Genomic DNA, 19,451 nt, shown 5'->3' on the forward strand with positions numbered 1-19,451 from the left:
TTTCACGGAAAAAAAATCACTAATTTTGGGCTGCTTTTTCCTCTGGGAAATGAAGTTTAAAACACTAGTTTCAATCTTCTCGAGACTGTCTAGGTGCGAGAGCCCAGTGCCTTCCATTTCGCCGCAACAGCGCCGAATCAGGCTGAACGCTGACGCCAGTTCAGTGGCTGTGCACGGACGCGTTTCTTCGAAAACACAGTTGCCCTCGTTGTCGCTGGAATCGCTGTCTTGAACGCCAGCTATTCCGGCCACAATGTCCTCATCAGCGAGGTCGGCTACCGCTTGAACTTCGCTGTCAGCGTTAATGAAGTCATCAACAGTAACTTCGGGCGGGACGATGCCGGAAAAATTGGACAAGTCGCGGAACGCGTCCTCCAAGCACTCATCGTCATCTAAAGCTTCCGGACATTCATCTCTGGCCACTTCAAGGCCTGCTTTGCCAAAACAGTTGGCTACTGTGGCCTGCTTCACGGCGCCCCAAGCGCCGGTAATCATCTGGATCGCGCCAAGCAGGTCAATCTTGAGATCGGTTCCCATGCGGAGGTTTATGAGGAGCCGTTGAATAAGTCGCTTCCGATAGCCTACCTTGAATGCCTTTATGATGCCCTGGTCGAGGGGCTGCAGTCTCGCTGTGGTGTTCGGCGGGAGAAACTTCAATTCGATGTGCTGCAGCTTGCAAGTTGTTTTATGGGCCGAACAGTTGTCTACCAGAAGGCAAACTCGGCGGCCCGACTTGCCCAACTCAGCGTCCCAAGCCTGCAGCCATTCAACAAAAAGTTGACGTGTCATCCAGGCCTTCCTATTACAGCCGTAGCGGATGGGAAGCTGTTTACAGTTCTTGAAGCAGCGCGGTGACTTGCTCTTCCCGATCACGAATGGCCGTAGCTTGCACGAGCCGTCCATGTTGGCTGCAAGCAGCACCGACACACGCACTTTGCTCATTTTACCACCGTGGCATGTGGTTCCACGAAGAGCGAGTGTCTTATTCGGCAACATTTGCCAAAAGAGACCAGTTTCGTCTGCATTAAAGATTTCTGCAGGCGAAAACTTCTCAGTGATCTTCGGCCACTCCTCAGAAAGCCACTGCTGCATCTCCTGGCTGCTGACAGCCCCACTTTCGCCTGAAATGGCCTTTCCTACAATGCCGTGGCGGTTTTTAAACCGTTGCAGCCATCCAGTGCCACCGCAAAAGTTCTCTTCGCCAAGAGCCGTAGCAAACCATTTGGCCTTTTCGATTAAGGTCGGGCCATCCACGGGAATATTTTTCGCTCGGATTTCAAGAAACCACGTGTAGAGTGCCTTCTCCACTTTGTCAAAAGCAGCAGGGCGCACACGACACGCTCCTGAGCAACTTTCCTCACCTGCTTTAAGCTTGATGTCCTGCTTGTTTTTTAACAAAGTACTTAAAGTACTCCGCGGAATGCCGAATGCGTCTGCCACGGAGGACTTCTTTTCTCCATTCTCGACACGCCGGATTACTTCAAGCTTTCTTGCAAAGTCCAGATTCTTCCTCTTTTTTATGTCCGCGGATGCCATAGCTTACCAGATGACTGCAATCACACACGCTACACACGGCACGTTGAAACAGAGGTACGCACAACAACACGCACGATGTGCAGATGGAGCAGTCCGAGCGAAGCCTGTCCGAGTGACAGTCAACGGGGCTGCGAAGGAACGACAAAGGGAAAAGAAAGAAGAGAGCGGGGAAAAAGATCGGCGGAATATGCCGTCGAAGGCGCTGTGTTCGTTTTTTGAGCCCTCTCTGGCTCTCTTGTCTCCCCTGGCCCACGAGCGAACGTGCCGACCCTTCACTCTCTCTCTCTCTCCCTTTTCCCAGGAAGCGTGGCTTGGAAACGTCGCCGCGTCTCCTTGCCGCGCACTCTCTTCGATGAGCTCCAATGCCCTTGCCCAATGCACACGCCGGCGGTAGAGGAGGAGCGAGAGAGCTCGCGCCGGTGGGGCGCAAGAACGGGGGAAAGGCTCTGCGTCTCCGTCGCTAGGCGACGGCCGCACATGCGCAGAGGAGGAGCCTGCTGACTGACTCTGCGGAAAAGTTTACCTCTGAGGACCGGACACGAATGTCTTTGGGAAAAGCGCACCTTCTAGGGGCGCGGCGCAACGCGCCGTTCGATATATCGAATGTCCAACGAAAATGGAATTCGATATACTACGCAATTGTCCTATACTTTTACATAGTATTTTCAAGGGGGTAATCTGTGTGTTCGATATAGCCAATAATTCGAAATATGCGGGTTCGATATATCCGGGTTCGACTGTATTCACCCTGTCATGAATGTGTGAAGGACAAGCACTGCATGTTGACATCTTGTGAGTGTTGCAGACAAGAGGCCTTGTTAGGTGTTCTGCTTGTTGAGATGAAATGTGCAGATAGCCTGCAAAGCAAAAACCAAACCTGTCTCTTTGAACTTCCTGAATGCATGATCCCCTTTGTAATTGTGTTCTCATCTTGTCACACTGCAACACAGCATACATGAGGAAGCCAACAGTTCCCGAAATCAAAGACCATAGGGGATGCTTTTTTTTGCGGTGTTCATCAATGGGAGATTTATCGGGTAATTATTTCAAGTAATTGATTAGAAAGCAGGAGAAAAAATGAACACTTGCCGCCGGTGGGATCGAAGCCACCACCTCTGAATTTCACGTCCGGTGCTCTACCAATTGAACTATGGCAAGGGCTGTGCAATCTTCTGCTTTCAGTGGTATTTATGTGTAGTGTAACCTAACCTTGAGAGTGTTCACTAGCGCCACCCTCGTCCATAGTGGTGGACGTAGTACTTCCTGTAATACCGCGAGTGCCACATGAAACGTGATACAGTCGAGCCCACATATAACGGCCCCACTTAAGACGAACTTTCGCTTATAACGAACGAGACCTGCGCGACCGTCAAAATACTCATTGCTTCAATGGCACACAATCACACGTATAACGAACGTCATTAAGCCCTGCTGATTGGTTACAGCGAACAGACGGCGTAAAACCGGCACTGCGATGCGAGATAACCTGCCTCAGACCCCTTTGTGCGTCCGCACGCGGCATGTTTTCCCCAGACTCAACGCAGGCCAACTGCGCGCCCTGTTTCGCGCCGCTCACGAGCGAGCTACGCTTCCCCGCTGACGTGCCTTCCACATCGCCCTCCCGCTTCTCCTCGCAACTCCGCTCCCCTCTCCTCATCTCTTGCAAATCCGTGCGTGGCATCCGCGATCAACCGCGCCGCCGCCGGTGCCGATCGCGGAGGCCACCCTCCGTGAAGCAGGCCTTCCGTGGGATCCAAGAGGTGGCTGCACTGACGCTCACGAACGCCCCTCATTGGTCTCTCCGCTGGCGCTGTGCGTCTGTATCTTTAGCTTGATTGGCTTAATTGCCGCCTGTGTACGTCGGTTGCACGTCTACTCATCGCGCGCTTTTGTCACTCTTGTTGCGGTGTAGACGTTTCGTTGGCTTCGTTCAAATCTCGGGCCCTGGTCGTAATTCGGGATGGCGGACGGGAACACCGGACCCATTTCCATTGTATTCAGCGGTAGAGATGATGAAAGCGGCCTGGGCAGAGGTGACGGCCACTGGCGAGCGAACTGCTTCCGCAAGGCCGGCTTCGTCGTCTGTGTCTGATGTTGAGCCTGATGCTTCGGAAGATGACCAGCGCATCGCCGACGCCGACATGAGGGGTCATGAAATTGGACGGAATGATTTTATTTCTGTCTATGACGAAGCCGACACCGCGGAACCGTGCACGGACGAAGGCATCGTTTCTGAAGTGCGGGACGAGAGTGACGCGGAGGAATCAGATGAGGATGAAACCGGAGCCAGCACCCATAAGTGCACCTGTAGCAGTGGGCTACATAGAGAGCCTCAGACAAGCTGTCTGAGGCTCTCTATGTAGCTCGTCTATGCCGATAACGTCGGCGATAGCACACTTCTGCTTTAAATAAACTGGAAACCTCCCTCATCGGATCTGCGCTGCAGAAACATACGCCCATCACGAACTTTTTCAGAAAGAAAAAAAAAATTGTTTTGACAAGCAGCTGTCTTTAAAGCTGTGGTCCACTTAGTACGAACTTCGGGATATAACGAACGGACGCCGCGTGACGCTCATATCCGTTATAACCGGGCTCGACTGTAGAATGGTGAGGGTGGATGCTGTGCGAGAACCCTCTCATGCTACCTATGGCATCAAGGCTACCAGAACCAAGACCCTCGTTAGCTGTTGAGCAGCCAAGTGTCATGTGGTTGTTTTTTCTCTGCTTTTTAATCAATTACCTTAAAAACCGGACTATAGGTCGGACCGGAATATAGGTCGACCTCCTAACGAATGCTAAAAATGAAAAAAAAAAATTCTTTTCCAATGGAAAAGTACCGAAAGACACCCTTAACTTGAAACAAATTCGACTCAACAGGTTGCACAATGGTGACAGTATTTATTTTCATTTAAATGTTGCGTGTATGCACACCCGCCCAATTTTTTAACTGTATCGCACGCCCATCGACCCGCGTGTTTGTTTCTGGAACACAGAAGTACGGCGCCGTAAAGCGAAGCCCTTCCTCTTCATGAATCGCCGCACCCAGGATGGCGAGCCCTTGAATTGCGCCCTCGTGAGTCTAGAGGCACGCGATCTCTACCGCATTCACTCAGATGCATTCGCACGCAGTGCAACCTTTCCTTCCAATTCTGGATACGCTGCGGTTCGCCCACGAAATGTTTTCTTCTGGTTGCTGCAGGTTGTAATACGCAGCTTCTGCCTCCGCCAGTACTGAAAACTCTTTTCGGATACTCCAAATTCGCGCCTTGCCACCAAGTTGCTATGAGCTTCCGCGTACTCAATCGTGTTTTTCTTGAAGGCGACGGTGCAGCCTTTTAACGAAATAGCTTTGCAGCGACGGAAGCGCAAAATGGCGATGGTGATGGAGGCTGTTGACTTCAGCCGCCCATTGTTGCAAGGCTTCCGTAGTTTTTCTGACGATGACCAGTACATATGACGGGGGTCGACTTTTCGCCATGGTTTTTTAAAAAAAAGTTCGACCTATATTCCGGTTTTTATAGTATCTTTAAATAATTACCCTATTAATCTCCCATTGATGAACACTACAAATTTAAAAAAAACATCCCCCTATGCTCCTTGGTTTCGGCGACTAGTGGCTTCCTTCATGTATGTCATAACGAGCCCCTCTTTTCCCTTCCCTTGACTGCAACACAGCATGTTTCACGTAATTTTTTGTTCATGGGAAAAGAACTTGTGTGCTCGTAACGATGTCCATCCACAGGCTAATGAAAGCTTCCACTATCCTTCCTCACTGCAAAGTATATCTCTGAATTTAAAGGGGCACTGAGGACAAATTGAAGTTGGCCTGTATAGACAGTTTACTGCATTCTAATCACGAAAAGATGAGTCTCCCCTTAAATGCAGCTTTTTTAAGCGGCTTGTCAAGGAAGAAAAGTGTCTTCGCTAGCTTGTGCTACATAAAAACAGATGTGAAGAAACAGAAACAGCCAAATTTAAAGTTTGTGCTTTGTGGTCAGTTCTGGTAACATGCAACTTGCCAGTGTAGTAAGGAGTTGAGCTTTCCACTTGTATAATTCAGACCTGTACTAACATTATTCTACTTTGGTATGTGATGAGCTTGCGCTCAGTGCCACTGTTTGTTATGTGCACGCTGTACAGCATTGTAGTGAGCATCGTGTTGTATTCCCAGTGACTGAAGATATGTAATGAGAAGTACCGTATTTACTCGCGTAATCCTCGCACTTTTTTTCCCTGAAAATCAACGCGAAGTTTGGGGGTGCGATAATTATGTGGGGAAAATTTTCAAGCAAATGTTTCGGAGTGTTAAATGCAAAGATGAATGGGTGCAAGATCAGGATTGTCAGGTCCGCAATTGTAAATATAACGAAAACATTACTTTCAAGCGTAACTTACCTTCGTTATGAAAGTACAGGGTGAACGTAAGCTCAAGCTGCTAAAGCACCACTTTATTTTCCGCGCGCAACCTCCCCGTCACTACTCGCGTTGCGTACGTCCTGCAGGCAATTCTACTCTTCATCAGAGTCCGTGTCGACCCTGGAATCGATGGTTTCTTCATCTTCCGATGCTTCTTCGTCGTCTCACACCAGGTGGTCCTCGGTCGCATCCAGGGCGTTCGAAATTCCTGTTTTCTTGAAGCTTCTGGCTACCATGTTTACATCAATCATCCCCCATGCCTCTGATACCCAGCTGCTCAGCAGCTTCACGGACAGTCTTTTGATCTTGCCGCCTGGCATCAGAGCATGTTCACCTTCGGCCATCGATTCTGTGTACAGCCTCCGGACGTTATCTTTAAATGGCTTGTTCAAAGATAGGTCAAGAGGCTGTAGCATTGATGTGAGGCCGCCGGGTATAACAGCCAGGTCCGTGCGCAGTTCCTTGAACTTCGCCCAAACCGACTCTTGAAGATGGCCCTGAAAGCTATCAAGCACGAGGAGCGACGGAAAAAGAAGTGCTCCCGGTCGCCGCCCCCACACAGTCTTCACCCAGTCCACCATAAGGTCCACGGTCATCCACCCCTTTTCTTGGACGCGCACGTGTATACCAGGGGGGAGCTTTCCTTTCGGGAGGGTCTTCCGCTTGAAAATGACGTACGGTGGGAGCTTCCGCCCGTCCGCCGTCACGCCTAGCATGACCGTGCACCTCTGTTTTTCGGCACCTGTAGTCCTGACGTGCACAGTCTGAGCGCCTGTCTGTTCGACTGTCCTGCTGCTGGGCATATCGAAATTCAGCGAAGTTTGGTCCGCGTTCCCTATCTGGGAGAGCAAGAAGTTTTTCTCCTGCCGGATCCTGATAACGAATCGATGAAGTTCACTATTTTCTCTTCATAGGCTGCGGGCAGGCGCTGGCAAAGCGTCGTTCGCCTCCTGAGCGAGAGTCCATTGCACCGCATAAATCGTGTGGCCCACCCGTTACTAGCGCGGAAGTCTTGCACCGGGATGCCCTCCTTTCTTGCGATTACAAGCGCCTGGTTCCGTATCAAATCAATCGAATCAGCACACCCATCTGCTCATCGAGCCTTGATATATTCCAGTAAAGAGGATTCGACGGCAGGAAATTTCTCAGTCTTCGGTCCACGGAAGGCCTGGCGCGTCTTACCAGTCGGCTTGAGTTCGTCGTGCTGCCGTCTCCAATACCGGACGCAAAACTCGTTGACGCCGAAGTGTCTGCTGGCAGCGCGGTTGCCATGTTCCAACGCATACTCAATAGCTTTTAGCTTAAAAGCAGCTGTGTAGCTTGCGTAGCGTCCCATGGCAAAGCGGCACAAAGAGCACGGTGCAACACGCAAACAAGGCAAACGAGGCCTATGAGACACCGGAGAGCGGGAGACACCTTCGCAAAATGGTGTAGCGGTGGTGAGTGGATGAGCGGTAGCGGCGGTGGCAGCGGATGATAGCACAGTACCGCCGCCTAGTAGCACGCGCGCCCAACCATGGCAGTTAGTTGTGGCCGCAGTCAATAGATGGCGATCACTACGACAAGCAGACGGCTCGCGGCAGTAATTTTGGGGGTGCGATGATTATGCGGGGGAAAAAAATTTTCCAATTTTTGATAGCCAATGTGGGGGGCGCGAGCATTATGCGAGTAAATACGGTATAATGGTTCAAGTGTGCCTTCATATATTGCACTGCACTTGGGTGCATGCACATGTTCACTCGTGTAGCCAGGGCTTGATAGCCATCGCATGCCATTTTTACAGATATTAAGGCCAAGTCTTATGTAATGCAGCATTGATATTTGTTTATTGTAGCCATTACTTTACTTTCTGTTGTGCATTTTCTTTTAATGTACTCGTTTTAGGGTTCTGGGTAGAACAATACAAAGTGGCAATGTTATTTGTCACGAGTTCAGTGACGTTGATAGGAGGGCTACTCATAAGATTGGACAGAGCTTTTCTTCAGTGTTGATGAAATCAAATATTTCAATGGAAGTTATAGACCAGTGTATTATGGCTTTGGATGTTCTTGCCTTGGTGTCTTTGCCAAAAGTTACCAGACAATGGGGTTTGCTTCTCAGCTGTATAATAGAGTCCTTACTGCGCTCCTAAAGACCAAAAGGTCTTGAAAGGTGAAGACAGTGGTGTTCTCTTTACCTTACACAGATTTAGAGCTTAAAAGGCAACTGCGGGTCTTTTTTTCAACATTTCGAGTCACCTCTATCGGTCAGCTCTATCCGGCATAAGCAACCGCTTTTCAAAATGCCCAGTAGGGTTATTTTAAAACAGCAAAGCCCAGGAAACCGAAACTTGAGTTCTGACCAAACTGTGACGTCACGACAGACCAGCCTATGGCATCGTGGATAATGTCACAAAACCTGCCTTGTGCACGTTAATTGACTGGTCCAGCGACTTTAAATGGCAGTTTCTGTCATTATATATCCGAAATGGCCAAAAACTAGCTCAAAATGTTGTCCTTCAGCAAACTCAGAGTGCATATCAACAAGCACACAATTTATGACATCTCACACACGCAAGGCTGCCCACTGAAATCACCCTGATTGACGCCACGAAATGGGGAATTTTAAAATTGCAACAAAACGTTGCCCAGCTGTGAAGTTTGCCACAAGAGATCGCAAGACTGTGGAAGACCTACCATGACAGCTGCAGTAAAATCCGAGGAGGTGGAAAAAAACACCACAGTTGCACTTTAAGGGCTGCCATAAGTGCTCTGTTACATGGCTAAGAAGCAAACCCTGTTGCTCGGTTACTTTTAGCAAAGACAGTGCACGAACTGTACACAGCTTGTAGCAGTTAGATTGTGGAAAAGGGTATTTGCCTTTTTTTTATTATTCTGTGAATTGCAAAAATTTTCCACACCTTTTAACATACTTTTCTTTGTTTCTATTGTGCAGGTCCTGAATGCCAATCTGTGAAAAGGAAAAGGGATTGTGCCTGTGATTGTAAAGTCGGTTTTTGTGACCCTGAAGGACACTGAAAATAAGCTATTTTTATTGCTTAGAACTAAACAACTGCCCCTTTTGGGGTTTTGTGTGAGGAAAAGTGAAAGACTGAAACAAGTACGAGGTTTACAGACCTGGCTTAAGAAAATTTACACACTGAGGCCTGCCATCTGTAACATCATCACAAAAAATTACTAATCAGTAGCTCTCAAAATTTGCTTTCCTAAAATAAAGCAGTTGATTCCTATTTGGTGTCACATCACTGCGTGCTCAATGTGGGAAGATGACAATTCTTCAACAGCTGTGCTTCTATGCTATAATGGTATGTGGAAAATTACCTCATTCTGTTCTTTATCGAGATGCATCTTTCACCTGTTTCCCACAGGCACAGTTGAGTGAGACATTGCCCAACTTGCGAAAGACAAGCAAATGCTCACTAGTTTCTAGTCCCAACTGACTAGGGTCAGTGGCTGGATAGTATTCTTTTTGTCAAGTTTCTCGGCTAGCACATAGAAAAAATTTTTAAAGCCTGCATACTGTAGTTTCCTCACTGAAGGCAGGCTTACTGTTTACATCAGTTTGACTCCTTTGCTTATTAACTTTTTGTAAGCTATGGCTGCTCTTTGAAACTTTTTATGCCTTTGAAAAAACATGAAAGGCTAAATTAATGTGATAAGGGATCAGTCATTCAATACAGTTGCTCCGAGCAGCAGCTACGGTGTGCACTTGAGAAACTTTATCTCCTATTAGCATGTATTTGCAGCCGCGTCCTGACCCGTTTAGGGCCTGCAGCACCATTGTTGGCCTGAAAGGTTCTCGAAAAAGACTTGAGAGTTACTTTTTGGATTCATTTAAATTTATTCCTCCCAATAGTGGATTGAGTGGTGTGGAAAGTGGTCTGCCAGCACTGTGAGAACAGAACACAAGTAAACGAGATAAATGGGTAATGTAGCTATGACAAATTCTTGAAAATGGATTCAAGAGCCAGGGTAGAACTCTGGAATGTGCTGTCAGGAGCCAGGCAGCATGCATGGCATTCAAAGCTGAATTTAAAGCAAAAATAAGACTGGCCATGGAGAGAGCGAACAGACTGTACAGGTGCTGTGCTCTAATCTTGTTGACAAATGAAAGCATTCTGCATATGAGGCAAGGCTTAGCAATGGAAAAAAGAAAGCCTGTGATGCAAATAAAAGACCCCAGTAGCACCCTATATGTTTTTGTTGGTACACACCCCTATCACGCTTAGTAGATGCCTTTCACCACTGAAAAAAAAAAAATACAGTAGAATCTGGGTGATGTGATCACAGTTTTTTATTTATTTATTACAAGTACCTGCAGAGCCCATGAAGCATTATTATAGGGGGGTTAACGACATAATATTACACACAAAGAAGATATTGGGAACATGTGAGCAAGGCAACACAGCATAAGGAAACAAGAAGAAATGAATTCACAGCTAGTTAGTATCAACAAATAAAATACAGTTTATACAAATGTGGAAAGTTTTCTGGGGTGCAGTTGCAGTCTGTGCAATGTGCAGAATTTCAAGTGATCTGCACACACTTTCACGTCACTATGGATAATACAGACTCACTAACAGCGACCGCACTCTCGACAGCACTGGGCATTGAACCTAGCACCTACAAATGTGAGGCAGCTGCTCTACCACAAGGCCACCGCCCAGGTCAAAGGATCACGTACAGTAGTGATATTTGAACCTGGACGTTTGTTGAGACGCTCTGTTTAGAGCTTATGAGCTTAAACTCTTCACTTGCAGTGAGAACACTGTAGCACGAGCCATTTTTGCAGGCTGAGGTGTTTGAAACTGGGTTTGCCCCCAAAAAGACACAGCAAAGTTTGCAGTGCCTCCTTCAAGCGCTCACCCCTAAGGAAACCGGTCTCCGGGCCGGGGGATGCTTGTACCCATTTTTACCAGTGGGTGTCTGGTGGTGGAGGGGGGGGGGGTTCGAACCAACCACCTCTCGCAGCCGAAGCGGACGCCCAGACGATTATCATAGCCACTACCAAATAGGATAACCTAGCTGCCAACTGGAGTGTTATGAGCTATTGAAAGCTTGTGACAAGACCTTTACTAGGCACATTCTAGTGCCTGCTTCGTTGTTTCTCGGTTATCTTCGAATGAACTGAATCATAAGGAAGGAGGTCCTTACAAACTCTAGGCTGGTAGCACCAACTGATACCTGAGCCATTGAACCTAAGATTTAAATTTAAAAACAGCAGGCAATCATGCACCAATAGTGAAAGGATTCTGCCAAGTGTGATTAAATATGAGGCATATACCAATGCAAAGATAAGAGCCTACTGGGGTCTTTTAAGTGCGTCATAGGTGCATTATTTTATTCCTGAACTTTGGCATATGTGCAGTTTTCTTCTTTGCTTGTCGACAAAAATAAAGTTTGGGTACAATGTTGAAATGGTAGGCAAACAGCGCTGACGGACGGGACAGACACATGCGCTGAACTAACAACCAAATGGTTTATTGCAAAAGACTATCATCGCCAAATAACGATCATACCTCACGCCTGATATCGGAGGCCTTTCACATTCATGCATTAGGCAACTCATGTGTAAGCCAACCATCGGTGGCTCTATTCCCACAGGAGATCGCTTTTCTTAATCAGTGATGATATCCCGAATGTATGCCATATCATGTTTTGCACCGCATTTCTTCTTCCCTTCTATGCTTTATATTGCCCCCTCTTTCGCAATAAACCATTTGGTTGTTAGTTCAGCGCATGTGTCTGTCTCGCCTTCTAACGTCCCGTCCGTCAACGCTGTTTTGCCTACCATTTCAACATGAACCAACCAGCCCGACTCAGCCCTCTCCTTGGGTACAATGTCCATCTCTCTCTGGCTTCTTTTTTTTTGCTGTTATTTTACTTTTCAGTAACATCAACCAGCTAGCCAAGCAACGTGTTTTATTGCGTGTATGGTGTTTGATGATCATTTTCATCAACGGAATTTATGTTCGCTCTACTTTTGCGACTGCTCATAAGTTCGTGCCAAAGGCATATGAAGCTTTTTGAATGTTAAAGCAGCAGATGCTTTGATTCTTTAATTTCAGCTTATGGATGTCTCTTCAAGTTGTTTGGCTAGCTTCACCATAATAAGGCGGAATCAACGGGCAGTTTTTGCAGTAGAAAATAACACTCTTCTTTGGTCGCAGCTGCCAAGTGCAGACATGCTTAGTCGATATTTCAACCAATATTCTGGAAGAAACACTGTTAGTCGGGCAAAGTACCTTCTGCCAAAAGTAGCCATGCTGCCATGGTTGCAACCAGAGAGTGCATGGCGACATTGTGGTCGCCAACCCCTGCTGGCTGCAAGGATATCACTGGCGTCATATACTGTGTGTACCTGCGCCTTTGCTATGTTCCTCTGGATTATGTCTCCCGACAGCTTGTGGGGCGTATGCTTTTAACACCATCAGAGCATGGTACTCTACGCTGCAAAAGGCACTATACTTCGCTGCTCTCAGGCCAGCACCATTCAAAAGTGCTGCATTCTTGGCTAGAAAAACCTTTCGCATTTAATTCATTCCACCGCTCCATTCGGAGTGTTGGGAAAATAAGAGGTGAACAGCTGTAAAAAATTCAATGCACTTCCTGCGCGACACCTTCGGCTCTGTCCAGCCGCTTTTTTCAGTTTGAATGATGGAAACTAAGCAGAATTTTCATTTTAAGCGCGTTCCTCACTCTGTCATCTTTTTAAGAGTTTGTCTTTCTGCCCCTTGGGTTTCTGAATGAATAATGCTGTGTTGCATTTCAGTGATTGTTTTCTGCATTGGCATTATGAGTGAACTGTTGCCTCAAACCAGACAGTCCGTCCACTTCTGAAATAAATTCATTCGTTCATTTCAGAGAGAAACTGCGGGGAATCGCTTCATACTTTTAACCGTGAATTACTCGACTCGCTTCCGCAACAAATGCGGCACTTTCGTTCCAGACAACAAGAACATGGCATTTGAACTGTACGGTGATGGCCTAAGGGCACCATAGTTGCACCTTTTGTTTCGTCTTGTGCAGCACCTTCGCCCAGCAGTACCTCACACCGAAAGCACACGCCACGCATGCATTCGGTGATATTGAGAGCGCAGCTGTTAAGCACCCGTTCGTGGACTGAGCCGTGTCGCCGCCATCGGTGTAACCGAGCCGTACCATAAATAAATAGTGCCGCGGCTGGGGTTCGAACTCATGGCGCTGCGAACATCTAGATAAGCTTTGCTGGCCACCGCATGGGAGCAGCCGATCACACTTCGTGTTAAACCGCATCACACTCGCGCTGTGCATTGCGCATCGTCATCTTCAACTATTACTACTGTTGGACTAATTATACACATTCTCGCGAGCTGTGCATTGCATATCGTCGTCTTCATCAACTAATACTACTATCAAACTAATATCACTAGATGTGCCAACGACCCAGCAAAGCAAAACAATGAGCCTACAAAGCTGCGCTCAAATTTAGCAGTGGGGAGTATCGTAATCGACCTTAGAATTTTTTATCCAGGGGAAGAGTGAGGGTCCACTTATAATGGACCTGACAGTTGCATGAATTTTGTTCGTTGTATCCAAAGTTCGTAGCACGTGGACTTCCCATACAACAGCCAAAAATTCAGTCGGACAAAAGTGGTATTTGTTTCTAAAAGCCTGGTATGCACGAACCCTATCCTGGGGCTGCCCAAGCTCTTCTGCGCAAGTTATGCTTCTCCCCAAGCCCCTTCTATCAACAGGCTGTTTTAGGGGCTAACTATATAAACTATCGTGGTTGAAACATTGACTGCAGCTGGCGGTAGGTTCTCGTGGGCCGACGCGTTACAACTCTCTGCCCCTCGCCGTTCATGGCCAACTGCGATCCTCGTACACCGTCTTGCCTCCTCCCATCCCTGCTCTTCTACTGGACCTTGCATTGACGCCTCTCCGACCTTGTCTGCGATCCAGTTGACAGAGTTGTAAACATGCAACGACGAAGCTACAGAACGCACGCGCCTGTGTAACGTGTGTGCATGCTGTTGCGCGCTGTCTGCACGCAGCAGCAGCGCCGAGGGGGGAGAGCCGATTGGGCAGTCTGCGCACGCCACCAGGTCATACCACGTGACAGTATCCAAACTTCTCCAATCGCAGGCCACGTGCAGTAGCTGCGTCTTAAGGGCTGCTGTACGATTGTTTTTTAGCCAAATGCTGACGGGACCATGAGCACATGGCTGAGCTCCTGGCTCACGCCCACCATGCTGCTGCTAGCACTTCAGATTGCCGCTCTGCCCATCCAGCGCTTATCCAGCGGTGGACTGGTTTCGGTGCCGTCGTTTTTATTAATGTGAAAACATTATATGGCTCATGCGAATGAAAGCCGTCCCCGGAAGTTGTCCTCAAAATAAGTCCACAGGAAGTGGCACCTCATGCGTCAGAGCAAGCTTTAATTGACTCTATGAGCCTCAAAGTTGAAGGTGTAGCTGAAATCCCAGCGTTGGCATCACTGGCTGACCACAATGTGGTGGCAGCATTCCCGACTACATTTGCACCAAAATTTTGAGCAACCCTTCGTCGTACAGCGTTCCGGGTGGTGCCACAGCATTTCTCTTGCGACAGGGGTTCGGACTGATGACGTAAGCACCCTTCAGTTGTATGCTTTCTGAGACTACCTTAAGGCGAGGTTGAGGCGTCCACTGAGATGTGAGCGCTACTGCACCCTTTCCTCAAAAAAAACAATTTTCGTATTAAAATTGTGATGTAACCGCAAATATATGTCGTAACTGGAAGTAACTGGAATGTATATCGTAGCCGAAAATGTGGAAGTGGTGTTTGTCATAACTGGAAATGAACTGTTGTATGTGGTACCCTGATTTGGTTGTTTGTTTTTTTAGGAAAGGAAATGCGGTAACTCACTTGTATAGGTGGACACCTGAACCGCACCGTAACCGAAGGGGTAAAGGAGGGAGTGAAAGAAAAAATTGCATGTGGTTTAGCTGCAGTTAATCTTGGTCGAAAGCGAAAAGCTGCATCTCCCTGGCTAGGTTAGTGGTCGAGCGACTGGCGGTCTCCATGGCAGGCGTCGCATCGAACACACCTAGCGTTAGGCTGAACGCATCAGAGTGCACCGGCATTTTATGCAGAACCCACTTTGATGCCCTGCGCATGTGATTCCAGCAGACGCTTTCCCGCTCCGCTCGGTCAAGGTGTGTGACGTCACTGATGAAGTAGGCAGCACACCTGGGATGCCTCCTCTCCGCAACGTTGTGTCGAACCTGACTACCACCAGTTATGCTCATGGTTTGGCCTTTAGCTACATTCAAGGTCAAACTTACGGCCCCGCTGACGGCTCGAAAAGCTGGCGTACGTAGTGAAGCTTTTCGCTTCAAAAGGAATAAAGAGGTGCCATAGTGGAGGTCTCCGGAGTAATTTCGACCACCTGGGGACCGTTAACATGCAACGACATCACACAGCACACCGGCGCCTTTTGCGTTTCGCCTCCATCGGCCGCGTTTCAATGGAGGCGAAACGCAAAAGGCGCCCGTGTGCTGTGCGATGTCAGTGCACGTTAACGGTCCCCAGGTGGTCGAAATTACTCCGGAGACCTGAAATGACGACATGCTTTCGCATTCCCCCACGTACGCAGTCTTTAGTGCCTTCGGAATTTTGTAGCGATAGCTGCACTTGCCACCTCTTCGGCCCTTCAGCGTGGCACCACTTCAGCTCCGTGGCGGCGCCGTGGCTGGTCACGTGGTGCGGAGCAGCTGCTGCTGCCGGCGGCACGCAACAGCTATTCGACTGAGCTAGTTCCACTCGGCCAGATGTAGCTATCGCGTCACTCCAGGTTTAACCAGAGCTTAACCACGGCCATTTTTAACGCGACAGCGCTAAGGGCCCCGTGTCGCAGAAAAGCCGCCGACGACACTGGCTTCTACATGGTTTGCCGCTCCGCGCGTCCGTTTCACCGTACGTAGCAGAGCGATTTGTCTAACGGGCAAGGCGTCACGCCGAACGGGCGATGGCGTTCCGTCCCACGAAACACATAACTTCTATAAAACGTCTTCAAACAACAACAAACATCTAGCAACGTCTAACTCTAGATTGAAACATTTAGAAAACATCTCAGCAATAGAGGTTTATCCACACACGTTTTAAAAACACTGACAAAAGAGGTTTATTCAGAAACGTTTTAAAAACATACTTACAAAAAAAGTTTATCCACAAACGTTTTAAAATGTTCTCTAAATATGCGTTTCCCATGCAACATTTTACAAGTTTCTCTGTCGAGAAGTTTACTCTGGAACGTTTTAGCTAGGTTTTTTAACAGCAATTTGTTCCGAACGTATCTTTGCATGTCCAAGTAGTCGACACAAACAGCCGGTAGATGTGAACTAATGCCGCAGTAAACCTAAATCCAATCATATGCATTTTATGCATCTTTTATTTCGGTGATTAATTTTTTTTATGATGAACTTTTATGGCGCAAGGGCATCTGTGGCCAAAGAGCGCCATGGCACAAGGGTTTTTTCTTCTACTCAACGTCGGGTCAAAGACCCATTTCCCAAGCATTTCACCCTAAAGAAGCCGAGCACCATGCAGGGGAAAGCTTGTACCCATTGTATCACCGGTGTGTACCCGGCGGCGCTGGAGATCGAACCCCGTGCCTCCCGCATGCGAGGCAGATGCTCAGACCACTAGGCCACCGCTGCGGTACTTTCGGTGATTAGTGACGACTGAGCTATAGTCATGTACATCACTCAGCGCCAATTAACATAGGATAATTACGCACGGGCGTTAGAGCAGCAGGAATGTTCACGCAACGAACATAGCAAATAGCATCCTTCTTCGAAGTCAGTATACAGTAAGAGCGATATAGAGTGCGCGTCGGACGTGCCTTACGTATAATAGAGCACGAGACAACAAGCTCCACGCACACCGCTGGCAGAAACTGTATGGCAGAGACTGATTAAGCGCGTTTTCTTGCCTCATTTGCACGTGTATTTATGCTGCAAGGAGCAGCTGCCTGCAGTTCGAGCTATATTGCACGTATCTGAGCAAACAAAATGTGCAGCTCTAAAAAAAGCATGAGCACTAAACGTAATGAAATGCCACTGGTTGATTTTAGAGGATTCCGAATATACAGAATACTGAACTTGAGTCTATAGGCTTCATATAAGCAGCCATTTCCAAAAAGTAAAAATGTCTAAATATGTTCTTAACAAGTTCTTACAAAGAAGATTTCTAGATCTTTTTTGGCAGAGCATTAGCAGGTATATAACACCTCTTTTTGCCTCATTGTCTAGAGAACAACTAAAAATAGATTTCTTCTAGACATTACCGTATACTATTGTAGACGTTTGTTACACGTTGCGTATCCCTTCCCGCGTTTCGTGGGGTGGACTCCCTGGCAGTAATGCAACACGCTGTCGCGTTCCACTCTTAAAGGCGAAGCTCAAGCGTCCTCCAATTTTTTTGCTTCTGTTCGGTTCTCGACGTCCATTCTTCCTGGGGAAGGGGATCAGGGTAGGCTGGAAGATGCATTTCAGTCACCGTGCTGGCGAGAGCGCGAAAAAAAATCAAGAAAAATGCGCGCGAATGCACGTGATGGCATTCGGCCAATGGAAAAAGTGAGGAGCAGCGTTCTTCAAATCACGTTTATTGAGCGAAAAATCACGAGCATGACTCTGGCAGGTGGTGCCCAGATGGGCCTAAATTGAGGGGCTTTAGGTGGGCCGCCTAGGTCACGTGACCTTGCGGCGTCATTGCAACCTACCTACCGGATACTGAGCAAACTGCCCACCGTGGCAGTTAAAAAAAATTAGCTACGGTTTAGCTGCTGTTCAACCTGGTTAGAGAGCGAAAGCTGTGGTGTATAGGGCACCTAGACGCTGCTTGGCATCTGTAACGTTGAGTTCGTTCCACACACTGTATAGGCAGCGCGCCCACCCTGGCAAGTGGCAGCTAAATTAATGGTTGACTGCGAGAGGTTGCTCACCAAATGAACGCTACGGCCTATCGCTGCAGTGTCTGCACAAATTTGACAGCGCTAACGCATGCAGCCCATATCTCTCACTATCGCCACGTACCTCAAAGCGCGATTGAGGCGTCCACTGACCCAGGGAGCCGGTTATGCGCCCTTCCTTTCCTCAAAATCATCGGAGTCTAGAGCACTGCCTGCGCCGATGGCCTATAGCTTCGATCAGTGCCGCGTTTCTGCCACAGCGTTGTCATTGCCAACGCACGCAGCGCATATCTGTCACTACCGCCACGTAGCTTAATTAAAACACGACTGGGGTGTCCACTGTCCCAGGGGGCCTTTCCTTTGCTTTCGAAGCTCCCGCTGTTCATCGGTTTCGGCTCATCCGGAGCGGCTGAAGGTCAAAGCGACGGAGTCGGCGAAACTCGCGGAACATGCCGTGATAAAGCGTTCGCTCTAAAAATTAGAGGGGATCGACACTTAAGATACGCCTTAAGGTTATGAGCGATAGCGTGGTGAGTTATAATTCCCGCATATACATAATGCCATTCCCTAATTCGCATTCATATAGATCCCTGGAAGTCCTCGTACACCTCCTGGTGCAGCGGTTGGCGATGCGCCACTGCCCTGCGATGGCAGGAGTGGTGCCTGCGGCGGGCCTTGTGCGGCCCAGGTTGATTTTCCCGAGCGGCCAATCATTAATTTAACTGCCACAGTTTGCAGTTTGCTCACTATCCGGTCATCCGGCAGGCTGTGATGACACCGCAAGGTCACGTGACCTAGGTGGCCCACCCGCCTCCTATAGGTTGCTCTCTGGGCACCCCCTGCCAGAGCCATGCTCATGATTTTTTGCTCACAAAGCCGACGCCGGATTTTCTGGACAACGAGGCCTTTAAGGTGGAGCTTAAGTACCCCCTCCGATTTCTTTTCTGTACGAACATGGCACACAACGGTTATGCCGCGGTGGCTGAGTGTTTAGAGTGCTCGGCTACCGACATGGAAGATCTGCGTTCAATCCCAGCCGCGACGGCCACTTTTCGATGGAGGCGAAGCGCAAAGGCGCCCGTGTGCTGGTGATGTCAGTGCATGTTAAATCCCAGGTGGTATAAATTAATCTTTCGCGACGTTAAACCTCACAATTTACAATTTTTAACGCGGTAGCGTTATAAAGGCTCCCGTTCTGCAGAAGGTTCGGCGTCGTCGGCGTTGTGAATGAAAAATCGGCCGGGGTAGGATGGCCAACCTTGGCTACTCTATCCACCAAGGGGCATCCTGTGGTCCACCTGGGGCACAAGGTTCTGCTCGGCCTCGCACAACCCACCATGGTCGAAAAAAAAAATGGGCCGGTCACGTGACCTTGCCACGTGATTCTAGGTCACGTGACAATGTGGCATCATCCCAACCTGCCCACCGCAGCAGGTGGCAGTTATGAGTGGTAGCGAGAGGTTGCTCGGGAAGAACAACCTGCTAGGTCTCACAAGCACCACGTGCCGATGGCAGCACCTGACAACGCAGGGCAACGTGGCGCATCGCAACGCTGCACCAAGAAT

At 48.5% G+C, this 19,451-nt stretch overlaps 1 protein-coding gene across 1 annotated transcript in view; it reads left to right on the plus strand.

The window, feature by feature from the left end:
- LOC144115707 (methionine aminopeptidase 1) overlaps positions 1–9,181 on the plus strand; it is a 48,622-nt gene extending 39,441 nt beyond the window's left edge. The window contains exon 14 of the mRNA XM_077650178.1: positions 8,887–9,181. The gene's annotated coding sequence lies outside the window, so the exon portion shown is untranslated. The remainder of the gene's footprint in view (positions 1–8,886) is intronic.
- The last annotated feature ends 10,270 nt before the right edge of the window (positions 9,182–19,451 follow it).

Source organism: Amblyomma americanum, chromosome 1 (assembly GCF_052857255.1).
Source record: "Amblyomma americanum isolate KBUSLIRL-KWMA chromosome 1, ASM5285725v1, whole genome shotgun sequence".
NCBI lineage: Eukaryota > Metazoa > Arthropoda > Arachnida > Ixodida > Ixodidae > Amblyomma > Amblyomma americanum.